General features: G+C 38.5%; 1 long non-coding RNA gene across 1 annotated transcript; it reads left to right on the top strand.

The window, feature by feature from the left end:
• The first annotated feature begins 2162 nt into the window (after positions 1–2162).
• Positions 2163–4596, top strand: LOC125240674. The gene is made up of 3 exons (XR_007178652.1): positions 2163–2964; positions 3074–3262; positions 4040–4596. It is a non-coding gene; the product is annotated as an uncharacterized LOC125240674 (long non-coding RNA).
• Positions 4597–6923: the final 2327 nt, after the last annotated feature.

A 6923-nucleotide genomic window follows, 5' to 3' on the forward strand; every position in this document is an offset into this window, starting at 1 on the left:
TGTTTAACAATGTCTAACTAAAGTATAGCTAATCAATAAATAAATTAACTGCGAGATAAAACATCCCACAGTTTGCGTTTTGGTCCAAGAGCTGGCAGGATTTTTGAGCAGGTCCTTGAGGCAACCTGGAAAGGTGCTCAGATGCTTCTCCAATCATAACCCACATCAGGTCTGCAAGTCTGGCAGCTGGGGAGTGGGGCTTTATCGAGCTATGAATTAAAGATTTAATTTTTTGGGCCCAAAAAAGGTGTTTGAGGCAACCTGGAATTATTAAAAAGTGAAAGTAGAGTTCCTCAGAAGTCGTATAGTGTTCATGCCAGATAATTTGGCCGGGTTCTTCACCGCGCCAGAACCGTGCAAAGTGTAAAAAAAAATCCAAAAAAGGTTCTTGAGGCAATCTGTCATTTTTACCAGTAAAACATGAGGGTCTAAATAGCCATGAAAAAATAATGCCATGACATGAGGTGGGTGGGTGGGTGCCATGACGTACCCTGCCATTCGATCTTGAAAGTCAATTTTTTAGTTTTTCGTAAATAACTCGTAAACGGTGGCCCATAGCAAAAAAATATGTTAAACAGAAAATATCTATATAAAATTTCCTACAAGAAAGGTTATGTACGTTTTTTCGATAGGATCAATATATAAATGGACTAGTTTTTTAAAGGTGCGCGGGGCCCGAGGGCATTTGATTTTTCCAAAAAAAATTTTTCTCATTCCTATTTTTGGACCCCGTTCTTACCACGTGAAAAATTTTAGCGCGCTCGGACCGAAGATAAAAAAATAACAATTCAAAGTCGGCCATTTTGAAATTTTTTAAATGCTATTCGATGGACCTCAGATAACTAACTACATACAACATTAGTTTAAGTACTTTTAACCTTTTTCCTACCGTTACGGAGCTATGGGGATTAAAAAAAACCTCCATACAAATTTCAATCAGTCTTCAAAGGCCACCATTTTGAATTTTTCAAAATTTTGTTTTTGTATACTAATCTTTGGGCGACTGTACACGCATCTGCCAAGTTTCAGTGCGCTCGGACCATTTTGAAATTTTTCAAAAAAAAAAGTCGGCCATTTTGATTTTTTAAAAATGCTATTTAGTGGACCTGAGGTGACTGTATAACATTTGTTTTAGCACTTTTCACTTCTTTGTACCGTTACGGACCTGTGGTAATTAAAAGACAAACCTCCATACAAATTTCAATTAGCCCTCAAAGGCCGCCATTTTGAATTTTTCAAGATTTTCTTTTTGAATATAAATTTTGAGGCAACCTTCCACCCGTGTGCCAAATCTCAGCGCACTAGGACCATTTTGAAATTATTAAAAAAAAGGTCGGCCATTTTGATTTTTTTTTTAATGCAACTTTTTTCTACTCCGAGACCTGTATGACATTTGGTCGAGCACCCCCGGCTATTTTTTTTAATTTCATTCGAATCAAGGCCGCTAAGAGATTCAACGACCAAAATTTGAGCACTCTACGTAAAGTCGGCCATTTTGAAAAAAAAAAAAAAAAAAAAAGGCGGCGTCAAAAATTTCCCAGGGTCCTCACTGCCAAGAATAATGTTATACAGAATTAATCTACATAAACTTTTTTAATATTATGTAGATTAATTCTGTGTAACATTATTTTTGGCTGTGAGCCACCGTTTTTGAGTTATCAACAAAAAACGGCCCATGTAATCTATTTAAAAATACTTTCCAACTAAAAAAATTATCCTAGCGTAAAAACCTATATAACATTTCTTATAGGAAATTTTATGTAGATATTATCTGTTTAACATATTTTTTTGCTGTGGGCCACCGTTTACGAGGTATTGACGAAAAACGGAGCATGTAATCGATTAAAAAAAACTTTCTTACTAAATTATCCATTTATATATTGATCCTATCCAAAAAACGTACACAACCTTTCTTGTAGGAAATTTTATGTAGATAGTTTTTGTTCAACATATTTTTTTGTTGTGGGCCACCGTTTACGAGTTATTTACGAAAAACTAAAAAAAATGACTTTCAAGATCGAATGGAAGGGTACGGCTACGGACCCCACCTCATGTCATGGCATTATTTTTTCATGGCTATTTAGACCCTATCTTTTACTGGTAAAAATGACATTGCAACCGAACCCTAATAAAACTTATTATATTATATTATTATTTATTTTTTCCACTTTTTATTTTTGCATCTCAGCAAAAGCAAATTTCAGCGGTTTCCAGTCCAGGACGGACGGGCGGATGGACAGACAGACAGACAAATATGGCGAAACTATAAGGATTCCTAGTTGACTACGAAATACTAAAATAAGCGCCAAATTTGAAACATGGGCGAAGGTTTATTGTGCCATAGAAAATTTGAATTAGGCGCCTTTTTTAAACGACAGTATTTGCTTGGCCATAATTTTCTTTAAATAATTTTATTAATGTAAATGTTGCAAATAATTGTGAAAATAAAGTTATCGAATAATAATACTAAAGCCTGACCAGAAATATATGACTATTATTGTCAAGAGGGCGCTGTTTATTCTGATGTATGGGGTGACATTGCAGTTTAGTATGAAGAATAGTTCTCATATTATATTTCTCTCTTTATTAGGCTCTCAGGCTTTATCAATCTATGACTTTCGAGCCAATTCGTCACTACTTTTAAAAAATTTCGTATCTCACGCTGTTCCTCAAAGTTAAAACGCAGTAAGTCTATATGCATTCCATACATACTTACTACAATTTTCTTTTCATTGATAGACGAAGATATGAGTTTTTTTTTAAAGTAGTGACGAATTATTTATGTCTCCTGATTTTTAGGACACGTGTCTTCTGATTTTATTCAAATTGGACCTGGCAACACTGAAATAATGTCAGAATCTTTTCTTTGACATTATTTACAATTTATATTATTGTACATAATTGGTTTTTTCACTATTCTTAAGCTAAAAAAAACACCTGTTTGTCCTCCAAAGAATACCTTATGTACGTATGAAACATATTCTTTCTTCTAGTATGAATTGTACGCATATTGCCAAACTTCAGGTTTAATTAATATAATATTGTTAATCAAACTACCTCTTCTATTTTGCAGTGGATTCACAGAATGATTGAGGATTTGAGGGAAGCATGTTAAGACTGTGACAATATGGTCTTAAGGCAGCCGGCCTCATTGAGAACAAGAAAATATTCTGCTTCATGTAGCGGTTGTTATTTGTTAATATGACATGTCTCGGCAGTGTAGTGACCCTGTGCTTAATTAAGGCTTCAGGCTCAAATCATGGTGAGGGCATTTTTTTAGGGTTCCGTAGCCAAAATGGCAAAAACGGAACCCTTATAGTTTCGTCATGTCCGTCTGTCCGTCTGTCCGTCTGTCCGTCTGTCCGTCTGTCACAGCCGATTTACTCGGAAACTATAAGTACTACAGTGATGAAATTTGATGGGAATATGTGTTGTATGAACCGCTACAAAATTATGACACTAAATAGTAAAAAAAAGAATTGGGGGTGGGGCCCCCATACATGTAACTGAGGGATGAAAATTTTTTTTTCGATGTACATACCCGTGTGGGGTATCAATGGAAAGGTCTTTTAAAATGATATAAAGTTTTCTAAAAAACATTTTTCTTAAAGTGAACGGTTTTTGAGATATCAGCTCTCAAAGTCGTAAAAAGTATGTCCCCCCCCCCTCTATTTTTATAACTACGGGGTATAAAATTCTAAAAAAAATAGAGGTGATGCATGCTAATTAACTCTTTCAACGATTTTTGGTTTGATCAAAGTATCTCTTATAGTTTTTGAGATAGGTTGATTTAACTGTAATTTTGGCAGGTGTATAAATTGACATAATAAGTTTATTATATTTGCTGCTACGGAACCCTTTGTGCGCGAGCCCGACTCGCACTTGGCCGGTTTTTTTATATGATAAACACTGACATTTGTTTCTCAATAAATGTATTATTATACACGGTCAGAGTATAGCAAAAGGACTTAGAAAAATTTGTGAACAATTTTTTTTTTGTTTTTATGCAGTACTATTCTAAAACATTACTTTGTTATAGGTAAACCAAAATGTAAGCGGCCGGTTGAAAAAGTAGCAGAGTCGAAAATGGAAATTAATGAGCTGCAGAAGTAAATTTTAGAAGAATAATTCTCTTCTTTGTTGTATCCTTGTGGCTGAGGGACATGACGAATGAGGCCATTCTTTACCAGTGCTCTTCACGCCACTCAATCCTGGGCCCGGTGCATGCTAGCCTGCAGTGGTCTTTGTCAGAGATGTTATTGTGTCTGCCCAATGTGTGCCCATGCTGCCACTTCTTCACTTCCTTGCCGTGTCCTGTGATTATGGGAATAATATGCAAATAAAAACCAACAATGGGCTATCGAAGAACAGGAGAGGGCATGTGGGCCTTAGAGAAAGAGTTGTTAATGTGAAGACTAAATAAATTCAACAAATAAAATCTCAACTATAATACTGTCTTTGGTACACCCGCTACCATCGCGTCAAATAGTGAAAGTGCAGTTCAGTGTAAGCAAAGACAGTGTACAAGATATACCACTCACCTATGGCATTAGTGTTACTAGACCACATTAATACATAAAGACTATTTTCTAAACTTGTCCAAAAATTTTATTAAAAAGGTGTCGGAACGCCTTCTCGGGGACCAAATAGCGGGTTCCTTCTTTGCTCAGAGGTTGAGTCTGGCGGTGCAAAGGGGAAACGCCGCAAGCATTCTTGGGTCTATGCCGGAGGCAGGGGATCTGAGGGGGTTTTTTATATTTAGTTATAACCTGCTTGTGTTAGTTTTAGTCTTTAGGGTTTTAAGATTTAATTATAAGATTAAATATATTGTTCGTAGTTGTTGTTGAATAAGCAGTGTTTGTGTGTCTGACTAACGAAAATATAAATTCAGATTCTAAACGTCTAAACTTGTGTATAGCTCTGTATTGTCTTAATAAATCCTATTGGAAACGCTGTTGTTGTTCTGATTAGCCAGGCCTAAACGGTACCCTTCACCATCTTATAAGAGTACCAACTATTGGGAACCTGAACCTAAATGACAGTAAGGGTCACTTGCACCACCGAAAATCCGAGGTTAACCCACCATTTTATATGGAATTTGACAGTCCACTAACCTTGAGTTAAGCGGGTGGTACAAGTGGCCCTTAAGGGAACGCTATCACACAATGAAGCTAGGAATATATTGCGCGGACGTCTGCGATTGCACGTGCATGACCGACAATCGATAGTTTGCACAATTCAGTGTATAATCATTATCCAGATCGCGTCCGCGGTCGAGACCCATAATATGTTCCTAGCTTTACCAGTTCCACAATATAATATATCGTCACTACTTTGAAAACATCTCGTATCTCACCCTGCTTCTCAAAGTTAAAACACAGTAAGTCTATATGCATTCCATACATACTTAATACAATTTTCTTTTCATTGACAGACGAAGATACAAGTTTTTTTTTAAAGTAGTGACGATACAATATTATGTGGTATGTACGTGGCTTGGCCCGAACCCACTGATGCACACGCCGCTACGTATCAGGGAGGCAAGTATGGTCGCCCGATAAATGATAAGATAAAACATCAACATCGTTCATCGCTCGACCATACTAATGCCTGCCAGGGTGCACACGTAAGGCACCGGCCACATCAGAGCGTCGCGTGTCTCGGGGCGCGCAACGGACGTCGGCGCCACGCTACCTGAGTGTAATTCAAAAAGCGTCTCCTCAGTACATTTTGTATAGGAAGGACGTAAGGCGCGCCGCCAAGCGGCGCGGCGCGCGCCACGCCGCCGCCACGCAACCGGGGGCGCGTCTTAGTGACCGGCCACACCAGAGCGTCGCGTGTCTCGGGGCGCGCAACGGGCGTCCGCGCCACGCCGCTTCAGTGTAATTCAAAAAACGCCTCCTCAGTACATTTTGTATAGGAAAGACGTAAGACGCGCCCCAGGTGGCGTGGCGGCGGCGGGGCGCGCGCCGCGCCGCTTGGCGGCGCGCCTTACGTCCTTCCTATACAAAATGTACTGAGGAGACGCTTTTTGAATTACACTCAGGTGGCGTGGCGCGGACGCCCTTTGCGCGCCCCGAGACACGCGACGCATAAGTGGGAACGCTGCCTTACGTCCTTCCTATACAAAATGTACTGAGGAGACGTTTTTTGAATTACACTGAGGCGGCGTGGCGCGGACGCCCGTTGCGCGCCCCGAGACACGCGACGCTCTGGTGTCGCCGGTCACTAAGGCCGTTTTCACATTATCCGATCCGAATATCGGATGTCGGAAGGATTTTAATGGAAAGTAAACTGCATGCTGGGGATGAATCTATTGAGTGGTTCGTGATGGAGTCGTTGGATATCCAACATAGGTCTTTCAAAAGGTGTAGGGGTTTGAAATGAAATTCGTCCTTGATGTAACTTACCCTAAGACCGTTTTCACATTATCCGATCCGATATCGGATGTCGGAAGGATTTCAATAGAAAAAATCCAAGATGGCGCCGGTAATGTATGGGATATCGGTCCGACATCCGATATCGGATCGGATATTGTGAAAACGCACTAATACCTACCCACCGAGCAGTAAAAAAACAATCTGAAAAATCTAATAGGTATAGCTCAAAACATCTATTGTGTTTATAATTTGCCCTGATGTTATGCTATTTTGATACGGGTAATATTTATAGATTCTAAAATAGATTAATTAAAGGAAATATCAATTTGTGATAACGCAGCAAAATTATAAAAAATATATTTAAAACGGTCAATGACTGCAATATTGATGTTAAATGTTTAATAAACGTTATTATTTAAAATTGGTGCAACATTGAGAAATTAATTCTTAAAAAAAACAATTGCCGTGACATTGTATTTATAATTACCTGTAATGTTACAAAATAAATATACCGGTTATATCAAAAGGTTTTATTGAAGTAAA

This window comes from Leguminivora glycinivorella, chromosome 2, assembly GCF_023078275.1.
Source record: "Leguminivora glycinivorella isolate SPB_JAAS2020 chromosome 2, LegGlyc_1.1, whole genome shotgun sequence".
Lineage (NCBI taxonomy): Eukaryota > Metazoa > Arthropoda > Insecta > Lepidoptera > Tortricidae > Leguminivora > Leguminivora glycinivorella.